Source organism: Ranitomeya imitator, chromosome 2 (genome assembly GCF_032444005.1).
Source record: "Ranitomeya imitator isolate aRanImi1 chromosome 2, aRanImi1.pri, whole genome shotgun sequence".
NCBI classification, from domain to species: Eukaryota; Metazoa; Chordata; class Amphibia; order Anura; family Dendrobatidae; genus Ranitomeya; species Ranitomeya imitator.
The window spans coordinates 536,094,046-536,109,463 of NC_091283.1; positions in this window are offsets into that span (position 1 = coordinate 536,094,046).

A 15,418-nucleotide genomic window follows, 5' to 3' on the forward strand; every position below is an offset into this window, starting at 1 on the left:
TTTTGCTCGCAAGTGAGTATGAGCCCTAATAGGACCATACCTCCATTCTCTTTCATATAACCCCCCAAGAAGAAGCATTGGGGCCTGTTGGCTGCTTACTCAAGTTGTATATTTTGATCCCTCTATTTTGTGCTTGTCATGTTTCATAATTTAATGTCATGGTAATAAGTCTGACTACTTTGGTACTATAATCCTTTGTATTGTACTGCTGCACTGCAATCTACTTATGGGAAGTACTAGCATATGCCCTTGTAGCCAACATGGTATAGCATTACATTTGGTCATTTGAACTTAGTAGCTTTTTGCACTTCACTTTATTTGTGTAATCAATTGATGCTTTCTTTACCAGGCACTTCTCCTCATTTAGGACTTTATATTAATTGTGTGCACTTTAACTATGTAGCTTATATATATACATTTTTCTCAAACATATTTATGTCTACCAGTATTACATAATGGCATGAATTTGCACTATCCATACCTCATGTATTGACCACTTGGTTCTATGAATATATTATGATGTGTCTAATTATTTTCTGCATTGCACTTTATTGATGGGTCCATCATTTGTGTAGCCAGCTACACGGTACTGTACAATTTTTTTTTATAGGACTATGTCCATTTTCATTCTATTAATTTCTATTAATACTGTATATCAGCTATATTTGAAAGACACCAATATTTTTCAGGTACTCCCTCTGTTGAAGTGCATTTGGGAAAGATTGTTGCATTCATTTTTCTGAGTAATGCAGCAATCTCTGCATTTGGTTTACTTTTTATATACGCGTATGTTTATTGTCTTTTGTTTGCATTAATAAAAACTGTTTCCTGATTTGATTGGGCATCAGCTTCCTTTTCTTAGAGGTTTTTTTGCAATTATATGAAAGTGCCTACAATACTAATTTTGAGTCAACATCGAGAAAATTCAGGTGAACCTGAAGTCAGGAGATTGTCAAGATCAAACAAGGGTATACCAGGGGCCCAAGAGGTAAGGGGGGCAATTTACACCTCTAAAGCAGATGGAATTGTGTATTAAGATGAGCTACAAAGGGCACATTTATTGTTCTTGCACAAGGGTCCTCTCCTATCTGCGTCTGCCAGTGGGTTTTTAAGACCAAGTATGTCTATGAAGGCAAGGTTCATAGATTTAACCCCTTAGCGACCGCCGATACGCCTTTTAACGGCGGCCGCTAAGGGTACTTAAGCCACAGCGCCGTTAATTAACGGCGCTGTGGAAAAAGTACATAGCGCCCCCCAGAGGCCGATTTTCTCCGGGGTCTCGGCTGCCGGGGGTAGCCGAGACCCCAGAGAACATGATTCGGGTCGGTTTTCACCGACCCCGCTTTTGCGATCGCCGGTAATTAACCGTTTACCGGCGATCGCAAAAAAAAAAAACGCGATTAGTATTGTGTTTCTCTCCCCTCTAATGTGATCGGACATTAGAGGGGAGAGAAATAGGGTCCCCCGAGCCCCCCACGGTGCCTTATGTACCGGAGAAGGTGCCCCCCCGGTCCCTGACCCTCCTCCTTCCTGCCCGGGCTCCAAAATGGCGGGCGCATGTGCAGATGCGCCCGCCAAAGCCTAGCTTCCCCCGGTGTATTGGGGTCTGTTTTTACAGACCCCCTGGAGCGATCGCAGACCCCCTGGAGCGATCGCAATCCCGGGGGTCTTTACAGACCCCCGGGATTGCGATCGCTGCAAATAGTTTGTAAAATAAAAAAAATGCTTTGCATTTCTCTCCCCTCTGATGTGATCGCACATCAGAGGGGAGAGAAATAGAGCCCCCGAGCCCCCCACCATACCGCCTGCTCCTGTCCCCGGTCCTCAGTAGTGGTCCCCGGTCCTCAGTAGTGGTCCCCGGTCCCCAGCCCACTGCTCCTGGCCCCCCTTCTTCTTCTCTGCTGGAAGAAAATGGCGGGCGCATGCGCAGTGCGCCTGCCATGATCTGCCAGCAGAGACCCAGCAACCTATGAGAATTTTCTCATTGGCTGCTGGGTTTTGATTACTGTAATATGTCCAATTACAGTGATCAAAACCCCTAATATTTGATAAATATGGCAGCACTTGGGCTGTACCTTTCTCTTCTCTCCTTGTAGTTGTTCTAGGAGAGAAGAGAGAGAGACTACAGTTCAAGTGCTGCCCTGTCAGTGACAAAGAACATAATATCTGCCTCCGCCAGCATCCCATTTACCCACCCCCGTTCTCCGTAATCCCTGCATCACCAGCAGAGGATTATAAAAAATAAAAAAAAAAATAAAAAAAAAAATTATAATTTTTTTTAAAATTTTTTTTTAGGGTTAGGGTTAGGGGTAGGGTTAGGGTTAGGGTTAGGGGAGGAATTAGATAAAATGGCTCGCAGAACTTTTAGCGCGGAGCAAGCTTACAGCCTGCTTTGCTCCGGCAGCGAAACAGATTCTGCCCCTGAAGTTGAGCAGTTTTCAGACAGTGATGACGACTCTTCCTCCACGGGATCCCCCAGCCCGGTGGTAGCGGAGTCGGTCGTCACTGCTGAAGCTTCAGAGGCAGGACCAAGTACCGCAGTCCCCCCACCGCTGTGGTATAATGACACCTCATTTTCCCCTCAAATTCCCCCTTTTTCTGCAGTCCCTGGAATAAAAGTAGATGTCGCCAATTTTACCCCCATTGATTTTTTTGAAATTTTCATTAGCCCCGAAGTCCTGCAATTAATCGTCCACCAAACTAACCTATATGCCCGGCAATATATTTCCCAAAAACCCAATGCCTTTCATTCCCGTTCCTGGATCCCCACAAATGTCCCCGAAATTAAAAAATTCTTAGGCCTCACCCTGAATATGGGTATAGTAAAAAAACCCACTCTCCGCTCTTACTGGGCAACAAAAGCTGTCCACTGCACCCCTGTATTTGCAGCCATCATGTCCCGAGCCCGTTACGAAGCCCTGATGAGATTCCTCCACTTCAGTGACAATGCCCAAGCTCTCCCAAGAACTGACCCCAACTACGATCGGCTAAATAAATTAAGACCCCTAATTTCCCTCCTAAAAACTTCCTTTCTAAATTCCTATACCCCAGAGCAAAATATGGCAGTCGACGAGTCCTTGATGAGCTACAAGGGCCGTCTTTCATTCCGCCAATTTATTCCCTCCAAGAGAGCCAAATACGGCGTAAAATTATATAAAGCTTGCGAGAGCTCATCAGGGTACACGTCCACCTTCCTAATTTAGGAAGGTAGGGACCGCCAAATAAACCCCCCAAACTGCCCCCAGACAATTGGTATCCCAGGCAAAATTGTCTGGGAGCTAATGACGCCCTTTCTCAATCAAGGGTACCACGTGTACACAGATAATTATTACACGAGTATCCCCCTATACAAATCCCTCCATGCTGCAAGTACAGGGGCCTGTGGGACAGTGAGGAAAAGCAGAGTGGGGTTTTCGTCACAGTTGGTGTCCAGACGTTTGGAGAGGGGGGCGTCATTTTCACTTGCAAGCGACCAACTACTTGCAGTGAAGTGGAAAGACAGGAAGGACGTCTATATGCTTTCCACACCGCATACGGACACCACTGTGACGGTCAGAGAGAGGGGTGCCACCAGGGACAAAGAAAAACCTGTCTGCGTCACAGAATATAATAGACATATGGGTGGCGTAGACCTGTCAGACCAGGTTCTGCAACCATACCTGGTCAAGAGGAAGACCAGGGCGTGGTATAAAAAGGTGGGAATCTATCTAATTCAGACTGCCACCTACAACAGTTTTGTCCTATACAAAAAATCTCAAGGACCACTAACTTTCCTGCACTTTCAGGAAAAAGTAGTAGAGAGCCTCATATTTGAGTCCATGGCACCGGGGGAAGCCTTCGACTCTGAGGATTCCCGGAGACTGTCAGAACGCCATTTTCCTCACCCTGTCCCTGTCACTCCCACCCAAAGGTATCCTCAAAAACGGTGCCGAGTTTGCAGAAAGCATGGCATGGCATGGCAGATTCCCGATTTTATTGCCCCACATGCCCATCCCAACCAGGCCTTTGTATCTCCCCCTGTTTTGAGACCTACCACACCACCTACAATTATTAGTTTGTTTTTTTTTCAATCATTTTTATTTTCTGCTTAGTGGCCCCAGTAGTACAATTTGGAACAATTGATAAATATTTTAATTAGTAGATCCCATTTTACCCCATTTCACAATTAATTCCAGAATTTGATCAATCCCATACCAAACTACTATCCCAACAAATTCTCATCCACGTACCCACGTCTGTACGCTCTAGAGTGTGGACCCCACAAATGTTCTTGCAAAGTCAGGTCATCTGAAAATTCTACGACTCGATCAATCCCATACCAAACTACTATTCCAACAAATTCTCGTCCACGTACCTATGTCAATAAGCGTTAGAATGTGGACCCCAGAAATGATCTTGAAAAGTGAGATTATCTGAAAATGAATTCTAGGACTTTATTACTCAAACATTTTTGACCATTTATCTAACTTTGACTGTTTTTATAACTGTCTTGCTACACAAAACTTTGGCTTCCATTTATATTACTTATATTTATGTTGATGATACGGGCATGATCATTTTATTGTAGGATTTCTAAAAAATGAGGAAGTTCCGTACTTATACACTATGGGCTTTACTTTATGGTTCTTGCCGAACCTCTGGTACCAGACAATACTTTCTATAGAGAACTGGTTGTTTTGTGCATATAGCGGTTCTGACCTTGGCGGGTGGGAGCTTGCTATGGTGTACCACGTCTATTGGCACATTCGTCTCTCATATAGGGATTGATGGAGCTAAAAGGACGTTGTACGACCAGTCTCTGAAAGTGTCTGCCATTCTAGCCCTGATGGTGTTCTTTCATCTTTGGAACAAACTCCGCTTTGCCACATAGTTGGCTGCATTTTCCTACACATTTTGCCCTTCATTCCAGTACAGTTTATTCTTCCTGCTACAATATACGCAAATGCGGGACAACTGTTTTGTTAGCAAGACCAATTTTATAGTCAGCCATTGTGTTTTAGGAGCATGCCTCCCTCTGTGAGTAATAATTCCTGGAAGGATTTTCTTTTTTGCTCAATGTCTCTAGAAGCTTTGAATGGGTCCTGGATCTTCAATTTCAAATAAAGCCAAATTTGTCACATTGTGCCCCTTTCTGTCCAAGCCCTGCCATTTGTCCAAACAGAACTTTTTTACTACATATGGGATATTGCTGCACTCATAATAAAGTGGGTAACGAATTGTGGGGTCCACTTTTTGATGTTATTTCTGAAAAATCGAGACATTCAGGTCTAAAACAAGATTCTCGTGGAAAAAAATGAATTTTTTCAATATGACAACCTAATGTTATCAAACTCTGTGTCATACATGTGGGTTCAAATTGCTCAATATACCCCTGATTAAAATCTTTGAGGGGTGTAGTTTCCAAAACGGGGTCAGTTGTGGGGGGTTTCTGCTGTTAGGCACATCTACAAACCCAAAATGACGTCCGCTCTCACAATTAAGAGATTAAAAAGTCAAACGGCGCGCCTTCCCTTCCAAGCTCCGCAGTGCGCCCAAACAGAGGTTTACCCCCACATACGGGGTATCGACATACTCAGGACAAATTGCACAACAACTTTTGGGGTCTATTTTGTCTTGCTACCCTTGGGAAAATAAAAAATTGGGGGTGAAAAGATCATATTTGTGAAAAAAAAATGATTTTTAATTTTTTCGGCTCTACGTTATAAACTTGTGTGAAGCACTTGGGGGTTCAAAGTGTTGACCACACACCTAGATAAGTTCCTTAGGGGGTCTAGTTTCCAAAATGGTGTCACTTGTGGGGGGTTTCCACTGTTTAGGCACATCAGGGGCTCTCCAAACGCGACATGGTGTCTGATCTCAATTCCAGAGAATTCTATGTTGAAAAAGTCAAATGGCGCTCCTTCCCTTCTGAGCTCTACTGTGCACCCAAACAGAGGTTTACCCCCACATACGGGGTATCGACATACTCAGGACAAATTGCACAACAACTTTTGGGGTCTATTTTGTCTTGCTACCCTTGGGAAAATAAAAAATTGGGGGTGAAAAGATCATTTTTGTGAAAAAAAAATGATTTTTAATTTTTTCGGCTCTACGTTATAAACTTGTGTGAAGCACTTGGGGGTTCAAAGTGTTGACCACACACCTAGATAAGTTCCTTAGGGGGTCTAGTTTCCAAAATGGTGTCACTTGTGGGGGGTTTCCACTGTTTAGGCACATCAGGGGCTCTCCAAACGCGACATGGTGTCTGATCTCAATTCCAGAGAATTCTATGTTGAAAAAGTCAAATGGCGCTCCTTCCCTTCTGAGCTCTACTGTGCACCCAAACAGAGGTTTACCCCCACATACGGGGTATCGACATACTCAGGACAAATTGCACAACAACTTTTGGGGTCTATTTTGTCTTGCTACCCTTGGGAAAATAAAAAATTGGGGGTGAAAAGATCATTTTTCTGAAAAAAAAATGATTTTTAATTTTTTCGGCTCTACGTTATAAACTTGTGTGAAGCACTTGGGGGTTCAAAGTGTTGACCACACACCTAGATAAGTTCCTTATGGGGTCTAGTTTCCAAAATGGTGTCACTTGTGGGGGGTTTCCACTGTTTAGGCACATCAGGGGCTCTCCAAACGCGACATGGTGTCCGATCTCAATTCCAGAGAATTCTATGTTGAAAAAGTCAAATGGCGCTCCTTCCCTTCTGAGCTCTACTGTGCACCCAAACAGAGGTTTACCCCCACATACGGGGTATCGACATACTCAGGACAAATTGCACAACAACTTTTGGGGTCTATTTTGTCTTGCTACCCTTGGGAAAATAAAAAATTGGGGGTGAAAAGATCATTTTTGTGAAAAAAAAATGATTTTTAATTTTTTCGGCTCTACGTTATAAACTTGTGTGAAGCACTTGGGGGTTCAAAGTGTTGACCACACACCTAGATAAGTTCCTTAGGGGGTCTAGTTTCCAAAATGGTGTCACTTGTGGGGGGTTTCCACTGTTTAGGCACATCAGGGGCTCTCCAAACGCGACATGGTGTCCGATCTCAATTCCAGGGAATTCTATGTTGAAAAAGCCAAATGGCGCTCCTTCCCTCCTGAGCTCTACTGTGCACCCAAATAGTGGTCCCTCCCCACATATGGGGTATCGGCATTCTCCGGACAAATTGCACAACAAATGATGTGGTTCATTTTCTTTTTTTACACATGTGAAAATAAAAAAAATTGATTCTGAAGTAAAATATTTGTGAAAAAAAGTAAAATGTTCATTTTTTCCTTCCACATTGCTTCAGTTCCTGTGCAGCAACTGAAGGGTTAATAAACTTCTTGAATGTGGTTTTGCGCACCTTGAGGGGTGCAGTTTTTAGAATGGTGTCAATTTTGGGCATTTTCTGCTACATAGACCCCTCAAACTGACTTCAAATGTGAGGTGGTCCCTAAAAAAAATGGTTTTGTAAATTTTGCTGTAAAAATAAGAAATTGCTGGTCAAATTTTAACCCTTATAAGTCCCTAATAATTTTTTTTTTTTCCAAAATTGTGCTGATGTAAAGTAGACATATGGGAAATGTTATTTATTGACCATTTTGTGTGACATATCTCTCTGATGTAAGGGCATAAAAATTCAAAGTTTGAAAATTGCAAAATTTTCAAAATTTTCGCCATATTTCCGTTTTTTTAATAAATAAACGCAAGTAATATCGAAGAAATGTTACCACTAACATGAAGTGCAATATGTCACGAAAAAACAATCTCACAATCAGCGGGATCCGTTGAAGCGTTCCAGAGTTATAACCTCATAAAGTGACAGTGGTCAGAATTGTAAAAATTGGCCTGGTTATTAAGTACCAAATTGGCTCTGTCACTAAGGGGTTAAAGCAAGATTAGTTGCTAAACGATATTATCTTGAAGTATGGTGACAATTATGATGTCACATTTTCTCCGGTTTCTAAGCAGACCACATTCAGGACTTTCATATGTCCAAAAGATGTTTGCCACTTGGACATCAAAACTGCCTTTTTAAATTGTGACATTGAAGAGGACTTGTATATGACACAACCTGAGAGTTATATCAGAGAGGGCGAAGAGAATCTCGTTTGCAAACTACAAAAATCTCGCTATATTCTTAAGCATTCGGCAACAGTGTGGAACACCAAAATGAACAATGTCTTATTCGAAGAAGGACTGACAATAGGTCAAGCAGATCCATGTACAGACAGAAAGTGAATGCATATTCTCTGATGCGTGGACAGTGTAATTATGGTTCATTAAAAGGAAACAGAAATTACAAAGATGACTAAATTCTGAATCATAGCAAAACTGTAGGGGAACAACAGCGCACAAGACCATTGGGTGATATTCTTTTAGCTGCAAATGATAGTAAAAAGAAGATGCTTATCTAAGGCTGGTTTCACATTTACGGTTGGGAGGGCTGTGGATGGCAGTGTACTCCCTCCCTTCTTCCTCCATGAAGCTCCGCCTACTTCTATATGCATCCTGCGTTGCCCTACATACTCATCTTTAACATTGGGTATGCAGGGATATGCGTTGCATGCTGCGATTTGACGTGTGCGATGACCGCACGGAAATGCAAAATTTTGCATTTATGTGCGGTCGCTGTGAAATAGAGTGCAGGGTTGAGTATGTCACCACAGAACAGACAGACCAACTGTTGAAGGGGATTTATTAACAGGGGTAAAATTATCCTCGCAGGGAGGAAGCAGGGGGTTAGCAAAGATAATGCAAGCAGTATAACAGTACACAACAAGTTAACTGAAGCTATTAAACAGCTAAGCAGAATAGAAATGGAAAACGAGTGTTCTTGTAACTTATCAGTCCAGGGAAATAATGACTGGAGGGTCCTTATTCCAATGTGGGTACAGTCACCAGCAGCACTTCAGCACAAGAGTCTGAAGTCTTTCCTGTCTTCTGAGAACTGGAAACTCTGGGGTTAAACCTGTGCAGTCTTTTCTCTTCAAAGTGAAACTGAAATCAGGAAGTAGCACAGTCTAGGTCACTGCTGCAGAAGTCTCTGTATGTTTCTGGCAGATTCTCTGTAGTAACGATGTCACACACACACTGGGCAGTTACTTATCACACTCAGGGATCTTTGCTTGTCACTGCGGTCACCGGTCACTGTCTCTGCGCTGTCAGGGGAAGAGTCTTTTCTGTTTCAGGAGGCTTCGGAGTCTACACCTTCACATACAGCCTTCACTATGGTTGGTATCTCAGCCTCAGTGCCCTCACGGGGAGCACTACTTTTAGGGGAGCACGGCGCTGCAGCCTGCCCTCTCTTTGGCGCGCTGCCCTCTCTCTGCTCTCCCGCTCTTTTTCTAACCACACCCCTCTCTCTTCCCAGCAGTCACCTCGTCCCCTCTGTCCAGGGCAGAAAGTCTTCCCCTCAACAACCCAGCTGTCTGACTAAGTGGTTCCAGGCAAGGAGCAGGGAAAGCAACCTCCTTACATTTGCACATGTCAAATTGCCACATGCGGATGCATCCACATACAATGCATGTCCCTGTATACACAATGTTAAAGATAGGTACGCAGGGCAGGGCAGGACGCTTACAGAATTAAGCGGAGCATAGGCGGGGCTATAAGGATGAAGAAGGGAGGAAGTATGCTGCCATCCGCAGCCCTACCGACCACAAATGTGAAACTAGCCTAAGCTGGTTGGGTGCAGGCTAACGTTTATGAACACCTGAAGATATCAGCTGCTGCTGTCTCGTGGTTGGGAGCAGGACCGCCATCAGGGCATTACTGCCTTTACTACTGTATGGGACCCGGTGATTAGAAGCAAAATGGGGGGCCCAAGCACGCTGACAGCCCGGTCCTCTCACTTTAAACTTTGGCTGGCCGGGTGCATCATGGTCCTCCTGACATCACACACTACTCCACTTCCTCATTCCGGAGCAGAGCAGCGTGTGTGCAGTGTGCCACATGGGCGGATGGTGAACGGCGGATGAGCAGTCTGACAGCAGCGGGCGGATCGGACGAGCAGAGACGGCAGGGTGAGAAGAGGCTTCAGGTGCCTCACCATGGCTGCGTCTGGACTAGTATCGTGTGGCTGATGGGGGAAGGCGAGTGGTGACTGGGGGGGCCCGCATACAACAAGGCCCAGGGGGAAGTGAGTGGGACTGGGGGCCTGCATCCAACAAGGCCCAGGAGCCCTGGGCCCTGATGGACATGGGCCCCCAGTCACCACTCGCTTCTCCCTGGGACAGGGTGAGGCTAGTGGTGACTGAGGGCCTGGCCGCATCCAACAGGGCCTGGGGAAGGCTAGTGGGGACTGGGGTCCTCATCCAACTGTGCCCAGGGGGAGGCTAGTGGGGACTGGGAGCCACGTCCAACAGGGTCCAGGTAGAGTTTCCACTAGCCTCCCCCTGGGCCCTGTGGGACACGGCTGGGCCCCCAGTCTCCAATAGCCTCCAAGTAAAAGAGAAAAATGTTCCAGCTTCTTGATAAAATGTAAAACTTTAATCCATCATATAAAATAGTAGAAGACACACTCCTGGGACAATGCCATGTCACAAGTGAAGAAAGCTACGCGTTTCGACCATACGGTCTTTGTCACAGCTGATCTACTCAGCAGTCCATCCAGTATAAGAAGGACTGACCTACCAATGGAAAGGTAAAAGAAAGAAACAAAAAAAAAAAAAAGGGGGGCTCACCTGACCAAGAGTACTTATAATCACAAAAACATATAAACCATTGCCAGATATTCCAAAAAATATAAACAATATATATATACACAATGGTAAGATACAATAAATCCCATATATATGAAAATACAAAAAAGAGACAGAAAAAAACACAAAAAAAAAAAAAAAAGGCTAAAAAACATGCAATATATAAATACATAAATCTGTGCCTGCACTGCAATTTACCATATCTAATAGTGGAACATAAGTTCACTCTTTTTATTCAAACCATGCGGAAATCTAGTGCCCAAATTAAACATCCAAAAGGCTTCCCATGTGAGTAAAGACCTATGCATGTCTCCTCCCCGCGGAGGTTTTTTTATTTTTTCAATGCCCGTTACTCTTAAAGAATCAGTGCTGCGTGAATGCATTTCAATGAAATGTCTCGCCGCTGAGGAAACGGTATGATTGCTGTTAGTTGTACATTTGATATCGTACAAATGTTCAGAGATGCGGTTTTTTAGTTTTCTAATTGTGCAACCGATGTATGATTTGTCGCAGGAAATGCAATCTATTTTGTATACTACAAATCGTGTGTTACAATTAATAAAAGTTTTAATTTTATATTTCTTTTCCATACCCCTGGTACCAAAAAATTTTGTAACTATTAAATGCTTACAGGTAGTACAATTAGTGATATTGCATTTATAGCAACCCGTACAACTAAGCCAGGTGCTATTAGGTTGTTTGGACATAAAGCAATTAGGGGATAATATGTTGCCTAGCGTAGGTGCCCTTCTTGCTACAACGTTGCAACCATTATTCAACAATACAGCAAGAGTGGGATCTTCAAAAAGAATTGGAATAGCCCGATTAATAATTGTTTTAATCTCATTAAATTGCGGGCTGAATTGTATACAGACATATGGCTTGGTTGCCACATTTTTATGATTGTCATTTTTATTTTTATTTTTCTTATGACTAGATTCCACATCTAAAAGATCTGACTGATTCTTTTGTTTGGCAACATTTAATGCTCTATTGAGCATCCAGTTAGGGTACCCCCGCTTTCTGTATTTATTTCCTGCTTGAAGTAAATCATTATTAAAATTGCTATTGTTGTTGCAATTCCGCTTCAATCTTGTAAATTCCCCCACGGGGATGGCTTTGATTGTATGCCTAGGATGGCTACTTTTGGCATGGAGCACCGTATTCCCTGCCATTGGCTTTGTAAACGTACGTGTAGATACCAACTCACCTGGAATCCCTGTCAATTCCAAATCAAGAAATGAAATTCTGGAAACCGCATGCACAAACGTAAATTTTATGTTGAAATCGTTATTATTAATGTACGCCACAAATTTTTGTATGGCAGATACATCGCCCTTCCAGATAATCAACGTATCATCGATATATCTGCCATACCAGTGGATAAAAGAAGAAAAAGGATTTACTGCTGAAAATAAATATAAATATTCCCAATGGGCCATCACCAGATTTGCCAGAGATGAAGAAAATTTAGCGCCCATAGAAACGCCTGTGCGCTGCAAATAATACTCCTCATCAAAAGAAAAAAAAATATGTGTTAATAAGAAAAAAGTGACCTGTAAAATAAAATTAACCAAGTCCTCCGAATAAATGCTATATTTGTTGAGATGGAATTGAAGGGCTGACATCGCTATATCATGCGGAATACAAGTATACAATGATACTACATCGCAGCTTAGCCATGTAAAATCTGAATTCCACTGTTTTTGTGTTATGATACCCAAAACATCTTTGGTGTCTCTAATATGTCCAGGAGTTCTAGACACCAACGGCTGCAATACCGAGTCCAGCCACTGACCCAAAAACTCATTCAGTGAACCAATACTAGAGACTATGGGTCTCATTGGAGGAAATGCTGCTTGCTTGTGCATTTTAGGAAGCCCATATAATATGGGCGTTACAGGATGAGAGACGTGTAAATAATCAGCTTGTTTAGATGTTAAAACTCCCAAAGCTACACCTTCCTCTATCATTACATCAATCTGTTGTTTGAAAAGGATAGTGGGATCAGAACTTAATTTTTTATAGACATTACTGTCAGAGATTAATTTCAAGATCTCATTTTTATAATCAATAGAGTTCATTATAACAATAATCCCCCCCTTGTCACTTGTTTTTATCACTATGTCTTTCATAGCCTTAATTTCTTGAATGGCTTTTCTCTCCTTTCTAGATAAATTGTTTTTAATCGATAGTTTATATTCATGTAGAGTTTTAAGATCTCGTTCTATTATTTCCTGGAATTTATTCATGCACTCTACTCGAGAGTTTATAGGATAAAAATAGGAGTTTTTTGTACTGAAATTATTTGCTTGATTAATAACTTTATTTTCTGTACCACTATCCTGTATATCCTGCAATATAACAAGTGACATTTGCTCGTGAAAGTCTAATGTGTGAAAGTCATTTGTAACTTTTTCCTCCCTTTCAGCACAATTTTCTTGATCAGTGGAAAAAAAATTTTTTTTATGGTTAAGTTCCTGATAAATTTATTGACATCCAAAATGGTGGAAAACAAGTCTTGGTCCGGTGCAAAATTTAAGCCATAGGTCAAAACTTGCAATTGTTCTTCTGAAAAAGACTTGGAAGAGAGATTGACTATATTACGGCTTATCTCATCATGCCCTTCTTGCGGCGGGTTAGCACACCAGGATGATTTTCTGTGCTTCCTCCCACCGCGCCTTTTGCGTTTTTTGATTTGTTTGTTTAGCTGAATTATGTTCTATGGGCTCATTGAGAGAGATCAGATGTACTAAAGCCGTTGTCGTCCGAATCGCCATCACGTGAACTAAAACTCACATAGCGTCTATTTGATTTCCTACGACGATTGGAAAAACGCAAGATAGATCTGGGAGTGTTGGAAGAATCCTTATCTTCGTGCCAATTGTATACTCTATTACTGGCATAGTCTTCCAAATCACGTTCAAATTTGCGCTTTTTCCTAGATATAATTTCATCTTCCAATGTTGTAATTTCCTCCCGTATTTTCTTGTATGTGTCACTGTTTTCACACATGACATTCATACTTTGTAAACTTTCCTTGGAGGTTTCAATTTCCTTTTGCACGTCCTGAAGTTTTTTTCTCTTCATATTTGACAATAAGTCGCATGAGGTTCAGTGAACAGCTGGTTAGAATCTCATTCCATTCATTAGAAAATGGCTTTTTTCTTTCTTTGTACTTTATCTTTAAATTGACTGCCGTGCACCTGATATATACTCCATATATGGGACTTACCACACTTGATTAAGCGAGTGAAGCTTCGATCTGCTTTTGTGACAGAATTAAACTCTGCACTGCACCATGTCGGACTATACCAAAAACCGCATGCAAAAGGCGGCTAATGTGTTTTCTGGTGGACTTAATGAGACCAATTTTGGCTCTGATATTTCCAACACATGGACTCTTCTGAAAAAGACTATGATTCAGGAGACGAAAATCTGGTGGGATTTAACCACCCTCCAGAATTACGTGTCTAAGGACATGATTCCAAGAGGTTTACGGTTGAAGAAAAAAGCCACCACTGATTTTGGTTCAACATTTTCTAATGAATGGAATGAGATTCTAACCAGCTGTTCACTGAACCTCATGCGACTTATTGTCAAATATGAAGAGAAAAAACTTCAGGACGTGCAAAAGGAAATTGAAACCTCCAAGGAAAGTTTACAAAGTATGAATGTCATGTGTGAAAACAGTGACACATACAAGAAAGTACGGGAGGAAATTACAACATTGGAAGATGAAATTATATCTAGGAAAAAGCGCAAATTTGAACGTGATTTGGAAGACTATGCCAGTAATAGAGTATACAATTGGCACGAAGATAAGGATTCTTCCAACACTCCCAGATCTATCTTGCGTTTTTCCAATCGTCGTAGGAAATCAAATAGACGCTATGTGAGTTTTAGTTCACGTGATGGCGATTCGGACGACAACGGCTTTAGTACATTTGATCTCTCTCAATGAGCCCATAGAACATAATTCAGCTAAACAATCAAACAAATCAAAAAACGCAAAAGGCGCGGTGGGAGGAAGCACAGAAAATCATCCTGGTGTGCTAACCTGCCGCAAGAAGGGCATGATGAGATAAGCCGTAATATAGTCAATCTCTCTTCCAAGTCTTTTTCAGAAGAACAATTGCAAGTTTTGACCTATGGCTTAAATTTTGCACCGGACCAAGACTTTGATTTGTTTTCCACCATTTTGGATGTCAATAAATTTATCAGGAACTTAACCATAAAAAAACATTTTTTTCCACTGATCAAGAAAATTGTGCTGAAAGGGAGGAAAAAGTTACAAATGACTTTCACACATTAGACTTTCACGAGCAAATGTCACTTGTTATATTGCAGGATATACAGGATCGTGGTACAGAAAATAAAGTTATTAATCAAGCAAATAATTTCAGTACAAAAAACCCCTATTTTTATCCTATAAACTCTCGAGTAGAGTGCATGAATAAATTCCAGGAAATAGTAGAACGAGATCTTAAAACTCTACATGAAAATAAACTATCGATTAAAAACAATTTATCTAGAAAGGAGAAAAAAGCCATTCAAGAAATTAAGGCTATGAAAGACATAGTGATAAAAACAAGTGACAAGGGGGGGATTATTGTTATAATGAACTCTATTGATTATAAAAATGAGATCTTGAAATTAATCTCTGACAGTAATGTCTATAAAAAATTAAGTTCTGATCCCACTATCCTTTTCAAACAACAGATTGATGTAATGATAGAG